The sequence below is a fragment of the Syngnathoides biaculeatus genome, chromosome 11 (assembly GCF_019802595.1).
Source record: "Syngnathoides biaculeatus isolate LvHL_M chromosome 11, ASM1980259v1, whole genome shotgun sequence".
NCBI lineage: Eukaryota > Metazoa > Chordata > Actinopteri > Syngnathiformes > Syngnathidae > Syngnathoides > Syngnathoides biaculeatus.
Genome location: NC_084650.1, coordinates 15,615,370 through 15,634,022, shown reverse-complemented (window position 1 = coordinate 15,634,022; position 18,653 = coordinate 15,615,370). Strand labels below are relative to the sequence as shown.

The following is an 18,653-nucleotide window of genomic DNA, read 5'->3' as shown; positions in this document are numbered from 1 at the left end:
TGATAGTGTCGCGTTTCCACAGCACTTTTTGGTCATTTCCGGTATCCGTTTTTACTTTCCCTTCCGTAACAAAAAACAAAGCAACAACAATGGCAACCGCGGAACAGTGTCTGCTTAAACAAAACGACCTAAATGACTATTTGATACGTTTAATCGATCAATTAAGTGGCGGTGTCAGTGGTATGTGGAGCCGGGAGGAACGGTGAGTACGTCATGACAGTATGTGACTAAAATGAGAAATGATCTCTGTGGATTTCTCCACGCAGCAACTTTTATTGACGTGTACTGCGAGGGGGAACGCCTAAGTCACGTGATGGGACCGGGGGAGTATAAAGAGGCCCTAAGGGTTCACGTGAGGGTTTGAAATTTGAATTTCATCCCACACATTGAGGTTTTAAACGAGGGTTGGAGTTTCCAAGTAGTGGTTCAAGTCACAGATTAGGATTTAAGGGTTTCAAGACAGGGTTCAGGTTTGACATGAGGGTTTTAAATCGTCTTTCAATCCAGGGATATAGTTTAAAATTGAGATTTTAAGAATAGGTTAGGCATTCAAGGGTTTTGGTACTGAGTTGGGGTTTGAATTTATGGTTTTAAATCTGGTATAGGTATTAAATATGATTTAGAGTGAAGAGTAAGGAGTCAAACTAAGATTGGGATTTTCACGTTATGATTTCAAGTGTGGGTTTCAAACCTGGAGTAGGGTTTTAAACTACAGCTCGGGCCGGAAATGAAAGTTTCAAGTCCCAAGTTCAAAAATTGGGAGTTCCAATATTCAAGTTTGGACAGGTTTCAAAAACTGTAATGAAGCAAAGTAGAAGGGGCAGAGACGAGGGAACTGCTGTATCTCACCTGCAGCCTAAGGGTTACATTGATGGAGACAATTGTGTCGAAATATCAAGGGAAATATGCCTGGAAACAAGACTTTACTGACAATAATAAAAAAGTAGGATGCGTAAACGTGAGACATTTAGCAAAACCAAGCTGTTGTTTAGCCATGAGTTTGGAGCCAAAGTCATTAACTTCTGCTATAAAAGCGTGATGGGTAAAATGGATCAAAAAAGTGCATGCGTGCAAAAACACCGATCTCTGGATATTCATAATAACACTGCGCTAATGGTATTATTACTACTAATAAAAATATTAATCATGCGTAGAGACTCACCTCCAAAGCGCACATAAATCCCTGTGTATGTCTAAGATTAAGATTTTATGCAAGGGTTAGGGTTTATCATTGCCTGAGTTAGGATTTTTAATTAGGATCTGAAACCTTAGGTTAGGGATTTGAACAAAGGGTAAGGGTTTGAAGCCACGACATGGGTGTGGGTTCCAGAGAAGGTTTAATGGTTTCGGGTTTCAAAAAGAGAAGTGAAGCCTAGGTTAGGGATCTAAATTAGGGGTTAAAGCAAGGATTATAATTAAGGTTTAAAAGTAGGGTTTTAAGCCACACTTAGTGTTTCGAACAAGGGTTTAGGATTTTGTTAAAGGGATTCAAATCTGGGTTTAGGTTTATAATTTAGGGTTCCAAATTAGGATTAGGGTTTAAAATTAGGTTTTCAAACCCGGGTTCGGATTTCACCCAAGGGTTGACGGTTTTAGGCTATTAAAATATATATATATATATAAAAAAAAAGATAATTTACACAAATAGACGTTCGTTCCAAGCACAGAAATTCTCAAAGGGCATGCGTCTCGAGAGTTTGGATTCAGGAATTAGGATTCAGGACAAAAATGAATCCGCCTCAGGATTTTGGACAATGACCTTTTTACTTGAGCCGGTCAGCCTTTCAAGCACAGTTCAGTGGCTGGGAAGGCTGATCAAAAAGCTCTCGCTTTGATAGCGCATCAAGCCAGAGCACACTCTAGTAAGAACCGGATCAGAACGGTCCTGATCAGAAAGAGGCTCTTAAAATATTCTTCCTGATGAATACTTGATGCCAGCACTACCAAGTAATTCCCTTTGCATATCTATTAGAGCCAGTCGTATGACGCCTGGTGTTTTTGTATAAACATCTCCCTGAATGCCTCTTGGGTTGAATGGCTTTTAGTGCGGCTTTGCACGCACGCATGCATGCAACTCCCAGGAGATGGAAATTTTAATACTTTTCCTGGATGGACAAAGGGGGGAGATTAGCGATCAATCAATCAGTTCATTGCTATTTTTTGGGGGGGGGGGGGTAAAATTTATGTAGGTCAGCGTTTGCTCCTATATGTCAGTTGGTATGTAAGTAAGTCGAGAGGTAGGTCGAATGGCGACTGGCATCCATTACGTCAACATACACTTGCTGGGGGTCCGCGCATCAATCCTCCAAAACCAGGTTCATGCCAAGTCTCTTACTCCCAACCCCAATGAAGCTCGAAGGCGTTGATTCTATAAAGTACCTCAGCTGCTTGTTCGTGCAGATCGGACAAGGCGCTGTGGAGACCGACAATTGGCTCATGACAACAGGCCTGCCTGCGGTCCGTGGCGAGAACTCCCTGAGGACGAAGGGAAAAAAAATCTACCAACCATCCCGTTGTACCGATGCAAGACACGGGCAGTGAGAAAAGCCGACCTGAGGAAACTAAAAGTCTTGGACAACGACTGCTTCGGGCGTATTTTTCGTTGCCCGTGCAGGTGTAGGTAGTTTGTCAGGTTGATATTAGGTAGGCAAATCAGTTGGTAGACAGGCAGGCAAGGTCGGTTGGTAGGTGAGCAGAGAGAGACGAGTCACGTGTAGGTTATGGCCCCGTCACACCATGACGTTCTGGTCAGCGTTCTATAGCGTTTGAGGAAACGTTGGTAGTCGCCCATGGTCGCCGGGATAGCGCCAGAAGAGCGTTGTTTGAACGCTAGTGAACGTCAATGATCGCTGGGAATCGGCGGAGAATGCCGGTCCGGAAAAAATTTTTTGAACATGCACAAAAGTTCTCACCGAGACCAGCGTTCATCAACGTTTAATTTTAAACGCTGCAGAACATTCAAGAACGTTCGTGGAACGTTTTACTAAGGTTCGCCGAGCGTTGCATGGGTTTGGCTATCGTTAGTCAGTCGTTACTGTAGCGTTACTTGGTTGTTACTTAATCGTTTGCTTTGCAGTGAACGACTCACTGGCGACCTGTCAACGACCACTGAACAATCCCCTAGCGCACACAGCGTGTAACTAAAGTCAAACGAACGTCCTTTGGAGTCCATTGAGCGTCATCCGAGCGTTTCCCGAACGTCCATGCATATGGGTATATAAACCGATGCTTTGCATTCTTACTCATCCTCATCCCACCTTTTTTTCATCTAGGCCGCATGATGCTGACTGTTCAAACTCACGAGAACAACTGAAGTGAGTATGAAATTTCCAACGTTTTCGTTCCCGTTCCACTGTAAAAATTACACGCCAGCAAAACGCTATTCTGTCGTCATTCACCCGTTTAGTCACACGCTCAACACGCTCGTCTAACGTTGACAAACCGCTCGTCGCGCGCCAGTGGCACGTTAGCACACGCTAATGGTTTTTAGGAGTATCTTATTTGGTTGCTGCTACACGCTTCTCGCGCGTTAGACACACGTTAATCACACGCCAGATGTGTCATCCTCATTTGAGAACGCTGAAAAATAGAACGATTGAAATGTTCAGAGACCGTTGACCAGAACGTCATGGTGTGACGGGAACATTAGTTGGTAGGTAGGTAAGTCCATCGGTAAGTAATGAGGTACTTGGGTTAGTCAGTACTTCCAGGTGGTCATTAGGTTGATGAGTGGGTAGGTAAATAGAAAGGTAGGCTTGTGAGAAGGCTGAGAACATTAGTTTGGTTGGTCCTGGTAAGTTATCTCTAAAAGACTTGGCCCATCTCTCTGTTGTAAATATTTAAAGTGGGCCTTGAACACAAAAGCCGGCCCACCTCAGTTCAAAAGACTCGCCCATTGCAAAGAACATCCACTAATGCTATTATCCGGTCAAGAGTCCCCGAGAGTGGTCCGTGAATTGAGCGTCAGAACTGTACCAGACAGGCCCCTGTCATAGTGTCATTCAAATTTGGCCACAATGGTGCCACTTTCTGACAGCCGGGGCCTATTGGGTTCTTGTGACATTCATTTTAAATGAGCATTAATTCAAGCATTGAAAGTCCTCGCATATCGCGCGGTATAATGTTCTAACACAAAAGTCGCTTTGCAGCCATTAAGCCGAGCGCACGTCATGAAAGACTTTATGTTCATTGTGTAAGTACCGCAAAAGGTCCTCTGCCATTTTGCTCTCCATTAAGAGACTGATGCCGCTACTAATGGAACTGAAAGGCCATTTGCTTCGACTGGCTCGGCCTTCGGCAAACACAAAATGGTGTGTGCATACGATTCCTGCTACTATTTAATCTTTGTATGCGCACAACATGATCTCGGAAAGAATACTCGCGCAGAATGCCTGAAAGCGAATGATAAAAAAAAAAAAGCCCCTTTTTTTAGAATTTGGTTTAAATGCAGTGAATAATGGATGCCTCCCAGGATTTAACACTTTTGGGGAAGGTAGATTCTTTATCTGCATTGTGTTCAATTGATGAAATTGTACAGACGTGTCCGGATAATCCAGCAAGGATCCCAGTCGTTTTTTCCACTACAGTGGAAATAGAGGTTGTGTGTGTGTACATATACATATATACATATATATATATATATATATATATACACATATATATAGAGCTCGTGCACCTACGTCACCGAAGTCACGTGACTGGCCATACAAAGCATTGCTCAATGCTAAGTCAGTTGGAGACGACGCGAAAATACGTCTAATAGCACGACGCCCGGAGTTTTTTCCGATACCGTTAAACATTTAGAAGGTGATAATAAACAAAGGTAAGTGGGAAAATGAGAGACACTCGGCATTGCGTACCCATATCTAATGCCGAAGTCGATATTTTCGACGAAAAGAAATTGGGACTGTTAACCTGCTTCCGCTTGTCTTGGACAACTGGATCTACACGTGGATCTGGCGAGTAAGTCATCGAGATTTCCACGGAAGAGTTTGAAAGCGTAGAAAAGTCTGGACGCATACAAATACTTCGTTGCTGGATCTGTTCTCAATCAAGAATAAATCCCACATAGTGATGGAGCCAAATACCAATATTTAAATAAATGACTCCTGGTTTTACACAAACCCGCATTCATTAACTATGATTGGGAAAAAAAAAAAGACACACAGCAAGTCGGCTCCTCCTTACACGGAAGTGTGTTGCGGCCACATGTTAAACTTCGGTAAACCTCTCCGTGACAGACTTTTTTTTTTTTTTTTTTAAATACGCATTGTTCTCAAATGACTCCAATGCGTATTTTAAAAAAAATAAAATAAACCGCCGGGATAGGCTTCATCCCCCGTACACGGAAGCATGTCGCGGCCACACGTTAACCTCCGTAAACCTCTGTGTGACCGACAGTTTATTTTCTTTTAGGTACAGTAGGTCAGTCTGTCTGTTGGTGTTGAAAGGTATGGAGGTATTTTACCAGGTAGATGGGTATGTTGATAGATTGAGGTGGATTGGGAGGTAGAAAGGAGCTTGGTTGCTGGTAGTTAGGGAGGTTGGTCCATTGTTCATTGATCAGCCCATGAGTAGATAGAGGATTCGGTCAATAGCTAGGTGGGTAGGTAGGTAGGATTTTGGTTAATCATTCTGTTGCTAGGTAGGAAGGTCAGTCAGTTTGTAGATGCTGTAGATGTTAGTAAGGGTTTAGGTTGATCTGGAGATAGAAAGGTAGGGATTGGTCATTTTATACAGGGTGTTGGTGGGGCATCCGGCGTAAAAATTGTGCCAGACATATATGTGCGTTCATCTGAGATGATACGCTGTGGCGACCACGGAAGGGACAAGCCGAACGAAACTTACTTATTGGTGGGGAGGTCGTACAAAGGTAACTAGGTCAGTCCATCATTTGGATGATTTGGAGGGAGGTTGTTCAGTCAGTCGGTAGGTAGAGTGTTTTGTCCAGAAAGTGTTGATTGAACTCCAAATTCCATGATTTTATTTTTACTTCACCGGGGTGTGCCAATGGAACAAGGGGTTGGAGGGTGGGGGGTCTATTCAGTGTGGAATTTGGGCCCTGGGTGAGTTTGAAGCTGGAAGGATTTATTCGAGGAGAGCTGACAATTTCCAGAGATTCTGCAGGCGTTTTTTTTTTTTTTTGAAGGAGAAAGAAACGGGAGCGTTTTGAATTCCATCATATTTTCTGCCAGAATACCTTCAGCGCTCAATGCTGTCTGATCAGACAGCGAGACCTCTTTTTAAGCCATGTCCCAGCGTAGGGATGGGTGGGGGTGGGGGACGGGGGGGGGGGGGGGGGGACCAATATTTCATGGATTACATAGTGGTTGCGCCATAGAAATAACGCTGCGAGTTATTTAGCAGTCATTCATCAGCGGACATTTGAATTCCAGACGTTCATTGTGAATGCGCGCCACGTAAATGTGAATGCAGAAGCCCCCGCGCTAGCGCAGATGGCGGATGATCTCGCAAATGATGACAGCTTAGCGTCTCCCTTCTGACAGTTCGCCGCCGCCGCAAACGTGCTCTTCTACCAATTAGCTGGCTGACAAAACACTTGGTTAATATTTATCCTGTGCGGCCATCTTTTGTTTGTCTGAGCCAAACAGGTAACTTGTTACATTTCAAGACTACTTTGGCACAGGTGGAAGTCCCCGAAGCCAACTTTTCATGATTCTAGCACTGCAGTGAACTCCCACCTCTCCCTGCGACATCCTCACAAGATACTGCCCAGGTCGTGATTAATAGAAAAGCAGTAATTGGTGTCAAGGAAATCCGTAGAAGTGATACATCTCGACTGAGAGTCTGAGCTCTTTTAATGTCGGAGAGGAGCTAAGCCTAGCCTGCGTTGTTAGAAGTTACGGAGAGTCTTTCCCACATACTCATGCACTTTTGATTATATTTTTTCATTTTTTAATCAAACCATTTCTAAGGCATTTGCTGGATGTTCTTTGAATAAAAAAATACATAAATAAATAGATAAATAAATGAGTTTCAATATAATATGCCGAGTAAAGTTGTGATATTAAAAATACATGCAAAAGATCAAAGTACGACAAATGAATTTTCAAGAATTTTGGGGGCCATTTTTATAACAATATTTGCTTTTAGATTTATTTGCCTTTGGCCCCCAACCCTGCATTTAATTTCAATATCCACTAATAAAGTGGTCATTGAGTATATATGGTAACACTGTCCATCTATCCATCCATCCATTTTCCGAGCTGCTTATCCTCACGAGGTGCGTGGGAGTGTTGGACCCTCTCCCAGCTATCAACGGGCAGGAGGCGGGGTGCACCCTGAACTGGTTGCCAGACAATCGCAGGGGACATGGAGACAAACAGCCACACTCACAATCACACCTAGGGGCAATTTAGAGTGTCCAATTCATGTTGCAAGTTTTTGGGATTGAACCCCGGACCTCAGAAGTGTGAGGCCAACGCTTTACCAGCTCATCCACCGTGCCGCTAGTGGTAACACTGTAATGTGTGTAATTTTCCACAAACACATTTTCCTCTGGGCGGCACGGTGGGTCGGCTGGTAGAGCGTTGGCGTCGCATTTCTGAGGTTCCTGGTTCAATCCCGGACCCGCCTGTGTGGAGTTTGCATGCTCTCCCCGTGCCCGCGTGAGCTTTCTCAGGGTACTCCGGTTTCCTCCCACATCCCAAAAACATGCATAATTGGACACTCTTAATTGCCCGTAGGTGTGATTGTGAGTGCAGCTGTTTGTCTCCACGTGCCCTGCGATTGGCTTTCGACCTGTTCAGGGCGTACCTCGCCTCCTGCCCATTGACAGCTGCGATAGCCTCCAGCACTCCCCGCGACCCTCGTGAGGATACGCGGCAAAGAAAATGGATGGATGGACATTTTCCTCCGGTTTAAAAAAAATTTTTTTCATTCGAGTCCATTATAGTGAATAAACTAAAAACGCAATAGAATTCACTAGCAAAAGAAATACAGCACAGTAAGGCAATGAAACATTTTAACACACTTTCCAAGTGTATTATTACTAAGTACTGTATTTAATGCACTGCCGTATATAGAATGCAACAGCCTCATTCATTATTAATGTGTTGTTTTTCAAGCTGATGAATGATGATGAACAAACATTCATTTTGGCGCCTTTGTCTCACACCCCCCCCTCCCGTCCGTCCCTTCAATCCCTCCATTTTTTCTTTTTCAAACATTAGCACATGGTCTTCTCTGCCAGAGTACGGCTCGCAAAAAAAAAAAAAAAAGAAAGGAAAAAGAAAGGGGAAAAAAAAAAACTTGCTTTCAGAGTTGGAAGAAGGAGAGCGCGCAGCATGTGGTGTGAAAATCCCTCAGCCTTCCAAAGCGCTTTCCCGGGGGCCAGACCTATGAATTGATAGCCCACAGTTGCAATACACTTGGCAGCGGAGGAGAGCAGAGCCAGCGCGGAATAATAATAGCGTCAGTCCTTGGTTTACTCTTAAACCGCCTTGCTTAATGTGTGTGTGCGTGCGTGCGTGCGTGCTGCTCGCCGCTGTCAATATTCTCAGCGGGCGCTCAAAATGAAGGTGGTGCGCGCGAGCACATGTTGCGGTACACAAACACACACCAGAAGACTCGCAGCACGACCGCCGCCGGTGGAAGACCCGCCGCGAAAATCCTCGGAGGCCGCGCTACACGCTCAAATCGGCAACACGATACGGCCCGCGGCGCTTGGCTGGGGTCACCGTCGGAGTCGCTCGCGCAGACCGGCGCGCGCGGGTCGCGCATGAGCTAGCGCGCCGTCCAATCGCCTCAAGCGAGATAACGTCGCTTCCGGCTACGGGCCGAGATGCGATCTTTGCAGCCATGCTCCGCCCCCATGCAATCATGAAAACTATAATCCTCGCAAATGGATACATTGACCCTCAAATGGTTGCTTTAAAATATCAGAAATGTCAGATTTCCAGGTCACTTAGACTTTATGATAGGTCTGCTCATCATCAACATGTCTACCGGATAAAGTAGCGCTAAGAAAACCGGATTAGGGCTTAATTTTCAAAATTAACCTGCTAGTATTAGAGATTCCTTCGCCATCTTTCTTTACTCGTACACACTGATGAAAACTCAAATCGTTTGCAATTTAGTTCTACATCACTCCAGTGAAATTGGTCCAAATCTCAAGGCAGACTTCATATTCAAACCAAACCTAGAAATGCACAAATACACCTAAAATTCTTCAAAGTGTAATTCTTGTGTTTTACGGCACAGATTTTCGAAAATTTTTAGGGGTCTATTCAGAACAGACAAGTCCTTACGGCCGCGCTACCCTGAGAACGCCCGATCTCGTCGTATCTCGGAAGCTAAGCGAGTTTTGGCCCTTGTTGGTACTTGGATGGGAGACCGCCTCGGAATACCGGGTGCTTTAAACTTCTCTCCCCGGCTAGAACGCAGACGGGGGTTGCGTCAGGAAGGGCGTCCGGCGTAAAACTGTGCCAAACAAATATGCGTTCATCTGAGATGACACGCCGCGGCGACCCCTAACGGGACAAGCCGAAAGGAAAAGAAGAATTCAGAATAGAGTCTACCAAATTTCATCGTGCTAAAAGGAGCTGTTGTGAGGGGAGAATTTAATATTTTCTAATATTTCCTGCTTTATGGAGCATTATAAAAATCCTTGCTCCGCTTCATCCACATGCAATGACAAAAACTGTAATCGTTTGCAATTTAAAGTTTTCCGTCAGTTTTTCCATCTATTGAAAATGCTTCACATTTAACATTGATCGGATAAAATTTCTTTTTTATAAAGGACGCAGGAAAATGGCGGCCTGTCTTTTTTGGACGTGGGTTCTTGAACCTTTTTCTGAGTCTTTTTGAATATTACATTTTTCTACTGCTTAGGTCGCACCCGATTACAACTTAGCCTCATTTATCAATAGATACAACGAAGTACGCATTGAAATGACGGTATGCATTAAAAGGCCTCAACTTTTGTTTTGTTGCTCTAGAAATACAGCTTGAATCTCCCCAAATTGGGGGTCTGCTCATGATGGACAGCCCCATTTTATTGTATCTTGCTAAGTAAAATAGTGATACATCATTAGTCAGACTGGTTGTGACCAATGCTCCCTCTAAGCTGCGCAACTGCGCAATTGCGCACTTGTCGCACACTCTCAGCGCGGATAAAGAGAGATCCAGCGCAGTGAACTACAGTCTGACATATATATATTTTAATCACGGCGGCACACTGCCTCTCTCCGCCACAAGCTCTACTTCCTGGTTTACCTAACTCCGCCCCCTCCGCTCTTAAAGGCGTAATTACAATTGGCGTGTCATGCTAAAATTCCACCTTGGCACAGCCTGATTGGCCCAAAAAGCTAATTCTGTATTTTAAACATAGGAGGCAATATAACATTAAGCCTAAAACTGTTTGGGAGTACCATTCAGCTTTCAACACGCATTGCTAAAAATATTCTGCGAGCGATAATTCAGTTTTACACCAAGGAAAAAACAGACGGAGATATCATTATGGGTTAAAAAAATAATAATAAATGAAACAAAGATGGAAGCGACATTTTAAAACTTATAGTTCATAGTTGGCTTGATTTGGTTAGCAATGTATTTTTTTTTGTTTGTTGACATTTTCAGTGTAAGTTTGCAAAAAAGCAAATATTGTTCTTAAAAATGTTCTGATGGGAATGTAATCAGAACCTTTTAATGAGCCATTGTAACTTCAATGCGTACCGCAGATGTTGCTCACAGCGGTCAAAGGGGGCGCTCACGGGCTTTGTGCGTTTGCTCAGATGCATCAAAAATTAGAGGAAACATTGCTTGTGACCGTAGTCACTCTTTAGCTTGTCAATATAATTTGAAAATTTTAAAAAAGACGAGGAAGTCAGACGCTAATGTTTGTTGACAGCACATCTTGCATTCCCAATCCACACCAAACAACTCGCATGTGCATGCGTGCGTGTGTCCGGTGTGAAGTTTAGTTGGCAGACATTGATTATTATTTTTTTTTTTTTTTATTAGCGAGGTGTTGTTGTCAAGGAGGCATCCACCTTATGCACACTTCTGCTCTCCTGCACTCCATCACCACGGGAGGAAACACACACACACAGACGCGCATATATACACACACAGACGCACGCACACGCACGCAGGAAAGCGAGGAAGAACGCTCAACGGTGCACAATCTCTAATTGTGCCAATCTGCTCACAGCAGCTTAAGTCAACACACTCATGCAACGCTGTGTCCATATGCTAAAATAACAATTACGACACACACACATTCTGTAAACCCTTTTTGCGGGGAATACAAACACGTGTGTGTTTTAGAGTGTTTTATCACTCGTGTACAGTAGCCACATACGCAGATATTGGCTGATTATTATGACACCGATAAGTCATATATTGCAATTGTATTGCTGTGGACTGTTCTTGTTGTCTGTACAATAGCAGGGGCTTGGCAGCCTTCTCTACTGGCCTAAAAGCTCTCAAAAGAACCAACATACAAATAGAAATTAAATGAAATATTATTATTCCATACAGTGAAGAAGGAGGGGTCAAGTTTTCATCATTGGTGCATGTCCACTGTGAGAAATCCAGAAATCACAATATATGACTTTTTAACAATTTATTCGTGTGATACAGCTGTAAATAAATATTTGAACACCCGAGAAAACCAATGTTAACATTTGGTACAGTAGCTTTTGTTTGCAATTACAAAGGTCAAACGTTTCCTGTAGTTGTTCACCAGGTTTGCGCGCACTGCAGGAGGGATTTTGGCCCATTCCTCCACACAGATCTTCTCTAGATCAGACAGGTTTCTGGACTGTCACTGAGAAACACGGAGTTTCGGCTCCCTCCAAAGATTTTCTATTGGGTTTAGGTCTGGAGACTGACAGGGCCACGCCAGAACCTTGATATGCTTCTTACGGAGCTACTCCTTGATTTTGATCTTGGGTCTTCGCCATGTTACAAGTTTGAGTCTTACTGATTGTATGGGGTGGACAGGTGTCTTTATGCAGCTAACAACCTCACACAGGTGCATCTGATTCAGGATAATACACGGAGTGGAGGCGGCTTTTTAAAGGCGGACTAACATGACTTTGAGGGTCGGAATTCTAGCTGATAGACAGGTGTTCAAATACTTACCACACAGATCTTTCTCTAGATCAGACAGGTTTCTGGGCTGTCACTGAAAAACACAAAGTTTCAGCTCCCTCCAAAGATTTTCTATTGGGTTTAGATCTGGAGACTGGCTTGGCCACGCCAGAACCTTGATATGGTTCTTACAGAGCCACTACTTGGTTTTCCAGGCTTCCAGCCACGACCCATCTTCAATACTCTGACTGAGGGAAAGAGGTTGTTCCCCAAATCTCACAACACATGGCCGCGCTCATCCTCTCCTTAATACAGTGCAGTCGTCCTGTCCCATGTGCAGAAAAAACACCCCAAAGCACGATGCTACCAACCCCCATGCTTCACAGTAGGGACGGTGTTCTTGGGATGGAACTCATCATTCATCTTCCTTCAAACACGGTTAGTGGAATTATGTCCCTAAAGTTCCGTTTTGGTCTCATCTGACCACAAAACCTTCTCCCATGACTCCTCTGTATTATCCAAATGTTCATTGGCAAAATTAAGACGGGCCTTGACATGTGTTGGTTTAAACAAGGGAACCTTCCGTGCCATGCATGATTTCAAACCACGACCTCTTAGTGTATTACCAACAGTCTTTTCAGGTCATTGACTAAGTCCTGTCGTGTCATACTTTGTGATTTCTGGATTTTTCTTTTTAGATGATCTCTCCACAGTGGACGTGCACCTTACGTTGAAAATTTCATCCCCTTCCATGATTTCTAAGAGGGAGAACTTGCAATATAGCAGGGTGTTCAAATACTTGTTTTCTTCACTGTAGGTGTGACTGTGTTAGGTGGTAGACTGTTGAGAGACTTATTAATAAGTAAATGGCACAATTCTTGTATGAGGAAAGTTCTTGTTGTAGTTTCTGCCTAAAGGCAACAGCGGACTGCATTCGCCGAGTAAACAACATGCAAGGTCCACGTCAAAACGTCTTTCCCGTTGCGCCTCGCAATCAAAAGTGGGAATCGATACCTTACCCGACTTGTAAAAGTCGAGAGTTTTCTTGTATTGGATGACATTAGCATGTGGAGCAGGGCCGCGAAGCGGAGATTTCACAAGAAGAGGGAATAATAATAAGGCAAGCAAGCGTACGCAAACAGCTGGAATTCCTGCGTGCATTCCGTCTGAAAGCTGATCCCCGGCACAAGCGTGGCGGCGCTGCTGTATCAACATGTCTAATCTGAGCGTATAGCGCACACGTCGCGCTCATGCAATATTAATACTGGCCAAGGAACTTAGTGCAGGCAGCTGCTGACAATTGATGCTCCTGCTCGGCCATATGCCGCCTCTCTCTCTCTCTCTCTCCCCGGCTCGTTTCTCGGTTGTCAGTCATCTCGGCCTTCTCATGATCCTAATTCTGATGAATGTATTCCGGTGTGAAATGAGTCGCCCGGGCGTGAACGCCGACCAGCCCCTTCTTACATTCGGCGAGCGTCCGTGTCTGTCAAGAGGAGGTGCGCCCCCGCGTTATCTAATTGGGGGGCTGAGAAAACACGATTCGAGGCAACCTGGAGTGGCGAGGCTCTTTTGGACCCGAGACGCGTTCGGTACACGTGCCCGCTGCCGAGGGCTTGTCTCCAGACTCGGTTTCTACACAAACATATTTCAGTCTGCAAAAAAATGTTTTTTTTTTCCACGTCAGGAGTTAAAGTTACTATCAGGCATGGCAGATTGATGGCGAGGGTGATTAAGTGGACTTGGAGGTGCATTACAGTTGGAGTCGCTTAGTCTGGAGGTAGAAGGCACCGTCATTGCCCACTTTAGGTAGGCGGGTAGGTACAGGATGTAGGTAGTTAAGTCAGTTTCCTACGATGTAGTAGCTAAGTCAGTGAAGATGTCAGTCAGCTGATTGGTTCAGAGAAGGTAAGAAGGTCGGTCACTGATTAGTAAACACCGTAATTTCCGGCCTATAAACCGCGACATTTTTCACAAAGCTTTCAACCCTGAAGCTTATGCGGTGATGCGGCTAATATGTAACGGCCGCAAAGGGTGAGACAGGTGGAATATATGTGCCAAGGAAGTAACCTTTACCGGTCCGGCCCTGCGGTAGCGTGTTAGTGCTGTGTCTCAGTGATTTTTTTTTTTTTTACCAGTATGTTTTTTTTTTTTTAACCGGCCCTGTTAGCGCAGTGGCGCTAGCGTAAGCATTAGCATGGCGTCGCTAACATAAAACTCTCTGTGTACCGTCTTTGTAAATATCTCGTGTTTCAATGTCGGTTTCAATGTGGGCACTTGTGGTTTTTACACAGCTCCGGCGTATGTATGTACCAAATGGTATCCATCCATTTTCTTTGCCGCTTATCCTCACAACAGTCGGCGGGAGTGCTGGAGCCTATCTCAACTGTCATCGGGCAAGAGGCGGGGTACACCATGAACTGGTTGCCAGCCAATCGCAGGGCACATGAAGACAGACAACAGTCACACTCACAATCACACCTTGGGGCAATTTAGAGTGTCCAATTTATGTTGCATGTTTTTGGGATGTGGGAGGAAACCGTAGTGCCTGGAGAAAACCCACGCAGGCACGGGGAGAACATGCAAACTCCACACAGGCAAGGCCGGGATCGAACCCGGGTCCTCAGAACTGTGAGGCCAATGCTTTACTAGCTGTGCCGCCTCCAAATGGGATTTCCTTTACAAATGTACAAATGTAGCGGGTGAGGCTTATAACCAGGTGCACTCTGTAAGCCGGAAATTGCGGTAGTTTTTTAGGGGCTGGGGGGAACTACACTGTAGTTTAGTCAAGTAGTAGATGGGGGAAATTTCCGTAGGTGGCTGAATTGGTGGGTTGAAGGTCGGTTGGTCGCTAGTTAGATATACTATGAAAATTGATGGGTCGGACACAGGTTGGACGAAAGGTAAAGGGTCAGTAAGAAGTACATTTTTAGGTTGGTAGTTAGATTGCCCGGTAAAAGAAAAGCTCCGTCGCGAGGTAGGGAGGTCCTCCCGACCTAAAATTAGTGTCTAAAAAAAATCATGGGAATTTATTTCTAACAGTATAAAAAATGACCAAAAAATGAAAAGATAGTTTTATTGAAATTGAAAATGTTGATGTCGTTAATGGTTCAGGACGAACATTTTTACAACATCATCATTCATCATCATCATGAACTTGCTCATCAAGCTGTCGAATTTTGGTACAGACTATTCAGTGCATCAAATGATTTTTGTCGGTTCATGAAAGGCAAATTGTCATGCAGGAGCTTGAACAGTTTAACGCCTCGAACATGTTTGCACTTCGGTGCCACGGACCGCCGTTTACCGAATGTGTTGGATGAACCGAGTCTGGCTTTTAAAAAGGAAATCTTTCATATGCTCGGTTTCTTAAAAGCTCCGGTGAGCTCCTTGTTGCATTTTCATCCTTCATGAGCGCAAACGCTGCGACGCGTCGAGCGCTAAGTGACCCTCGCTGTGCCGTGATGCTCACGCCGGCGCGTGGCATACAAGTGCGATCGTGGAAGAGGCTAAATGGAGAGGCGAGCGTAATGTGTGCAGCCAGAAAGAAAAATGGAAATGCTATTGTAGCTGTCACCATCTGTAGTGCGTGGAAACAGTCACAGAAGACGCAAAAATTAAGAGTTGGCAGACCTCAATGTGGGGGCGCCAGAAGACTGGAGGTGCAGCGACTTGAGAAAAACAAAGAATAATCATTTTTAGGGGTTCTTTTTTAGACAGTGAAGAAAACAAGTATTTCAACACCCAGCTATATTGCAAGTTCTCCCACGTAGAAATCATGGAGCGTTCTGAAATGTTCATCTTAGAGGTGCATGTCCACCGTGAGAGAGAGAATCTAAAAAGAAAAATCCAGAAATCACAATATATGACTTTTTAACAATTTATTTGTGTGATACAGCTGCAAATAAGTATTTGAACACCTGAGAAAACCAATGTGAATATTTGGTTCAGTAGCCTTTGTTTGCAATTACAGAGGTCAAACGTTTCCTGTAGTAGTTCACCAGGTTTGCACACACTGCTAGAGAGATTTTGTCTCATTCCTCCATATAGATGAGCTCTAGATCAGACAGGTTTCTGGGCTGTCGCTGAGGAACACAGAGTTTTAGCTCCCTCCAAAGATGTTCTATTGGGTTTAGGTCTGGAGACTGGCAAGGCCACGCCAGAACCTTGATATGCTTCTTACGGAGCCACTCCTTGGTTTTCCTGGCTGTGTGCTTCGGTCATGCTGCCAAGAAACTGATCTAGAGAAGATCTGTGTATGACTCAAATAAATCGTTAAAAAAAATCATACATTGTGATTTCTGGATTTTTCTTTTTAGATGATCTCTCTCACCGTGGACATGCACCTACGATGAAAATTTCAGACCCCTCCGTGATTTCTAAGTGGGAGAACTTGCAATACTGCAGGGTGTTCAAATACTTATTTTCTTCACAGTGTATATACACAGTACATAGGGCCGAAAACCCCAGAAAATAATACATGGTTAGTATTGATCTGATAAATCAATACAGTAAAATGCCAGTATTGTCAATCCCAATAATGATAAATATTCTGTAATACCAATAACTATGCTAATACTTTTCAATGGATGGTTTTGGATACTGCAAGAATTGGTATTCATCAAACAACAAGTAAACAGAAAACCAATATCCTCGATACCGAAAGCAATACTGATTCACATATCAGTGCGTTTTAAAAATAAGCATCGTTTGTTACTGCAAAATTTGCTGTAAGTACAGTACCAAGTCCGCCATCTGTTTGTGCCGCAGACTGCGACGTTAGCTTCTCACACAGTATTTATTTATGAACGGAGTACTTGTGACATTCAGGAAACATGGCTGCAGACCTTCAAATGTGTCGGCCTACGACCCGATCAAATTCACCAAAATTGCATTGGACCAGCCGCCCAGGGATGTAGACGTGGTCTCACCAAGGCGGACGGTTTTTCCAAATTCCGTCCTACACGCGCCATCTCTGAACACAACAAAAAAGTTGACATAGGGAACTTTCAGAGTTTCCTAGCGTACATTAAAGCTTCTTTGACTCGTAATCAACACCCTCAACTTCAGTGAGAAAGTGCCTCTGGATCCTCCAAAAACTTTTCCGTGTCATAAATACGCGACTTTAACGACGCTTTACGATTTACCGCCGTCTCTCTTTTGTAGCGTTTATGAGCGAGCGCTCCATCAAGTGACGGATGCGCGAGCGTCCGCAGACAATTGCTTTCTCTTCGCTCTGAACAAGCAACATAAAAAGGCCCCTTGGGGTTCTATCCTTATCTATCTCCCCCCCGAAAAAAAAAAAAAAAAAAAAAAAAGAGATGAATATCCATGAAAATGATTACACGGGCGGAACTTGATCACAGCGGGCGTTATTACCGCCGCCTGCACGCCGCTAACTCACACATGTACAGTATATTGAAAAGAGCTAGCCGGCGGGTCAAGAGTTCAGCTGTAAATCTTTTTCTAATGCACCCAAACTTTGTCGTACTGCGAGAACAACAGCATTGTGTTGAAAAAAAAAAAAAAAAAAACAACAACAAAAAAACATTATTTACTGGAGCCCATGATGGCACCAGGAGCCAAAAGATCATTTGGGCTAATGGGCTGCTGCAAATGCATTCATTACTACCGCTAAATAGCTTTGATGAGGATGCTGATAAAAGTTGATGAGGAAACTTTGTTTTGTTTTTTTTTTCCCCCCAGTTTTGTAATGATAATGCATCCCCATTGCTTTTCAGTGAGCCGGAAATAACAGATCGGCTTTCGTTACGTTATGCGAAGCTACCTTGGTGTACGAGATCCAAATATTGATAGCGATGCCATGGCTGGTATTCATTTCTGTTGACCTATAAACCGGCCATTTTCTGTCCGAAAGTTGAAATTCATGACTTGTTTATTTAGGTATGGATGAAAAACTATTAGACTGCATGTATATGGCAACTGTATAAATCCTAAATGCTAATATATATATGTATATATATACTGTATAACAGTGGCAGGTAGTGAATTTCAGACGTGGGCCTTCTGTGAGCAATCACCCACCATCACGTCGCAAAATTATGTACAAAGACGCTATACATGCATAACTATTCTATGTGTGGCTAAATATATGACCTGAAAAGAGCTGGGACCGCCGTTTCCAAGGTGACTCTTGGTAATACACTAAGACGTCATGGTTTGAAATTGTGCATGGCACAAAAGGTTCCCCTGCTTAAACCAGCACATGTCAAGGCCCGTCTTAAGTTTGCCATTGACTATTTGGATTATATAGAGGAGTCATGGGAGAAAGGTTTGTGGTCAAATGAGACCAAGATTGATTTTTTTGGTCATACTGTAATTCCACTAACCGTGTTTGGAGGAAGACAAATGATAACTTCCAACACAAGAACACCGTCCCTACTGTGAGGCACGGGGGTGGTAGCATCATGTTTTGGGGGTGTTTTCCTGCAGATGGGACTGGACGACTGCACTGTATTCAGAACAGGATGGCCGCGGCCATGTATTGTGAGATTTTGGGAACCAGAACCAGAGCATTGAAGATGGGTCGTGGCTGGGTCTTTCACATGACATTGACCCGAAGCACACAGCCAGGAAAA

General features: G+C 44.1%; 1 protein-coding gene across 5 annotated transcripts in view; it reads right to left on the bottom strand.

The window, feature by feature from the left end:
- si:dkey-237h12.3 (teneurin-3) overlaps positions 1-18,653 on the bottom strand; it is a 257,105-nt gene that overhangs the window by 135,348 nt on the left and 103,104 nt on the right. The window contains exon 1 of one of the 5 annotated variants that reach the window (XM_061834130.1): positions 2,380-2,454. The exons of the other annotated variants lie outside the window; for them this stretch is intronic. The gene's annotated coding sequence lies outside the window, so the exon portion shown is untranslated. Of the gene's footprint in view, positions 1-2,379; positions 2,455-18,653 lie in introns of those variants that run through there. 5 annotated transcript variants of the gene reach the window in all.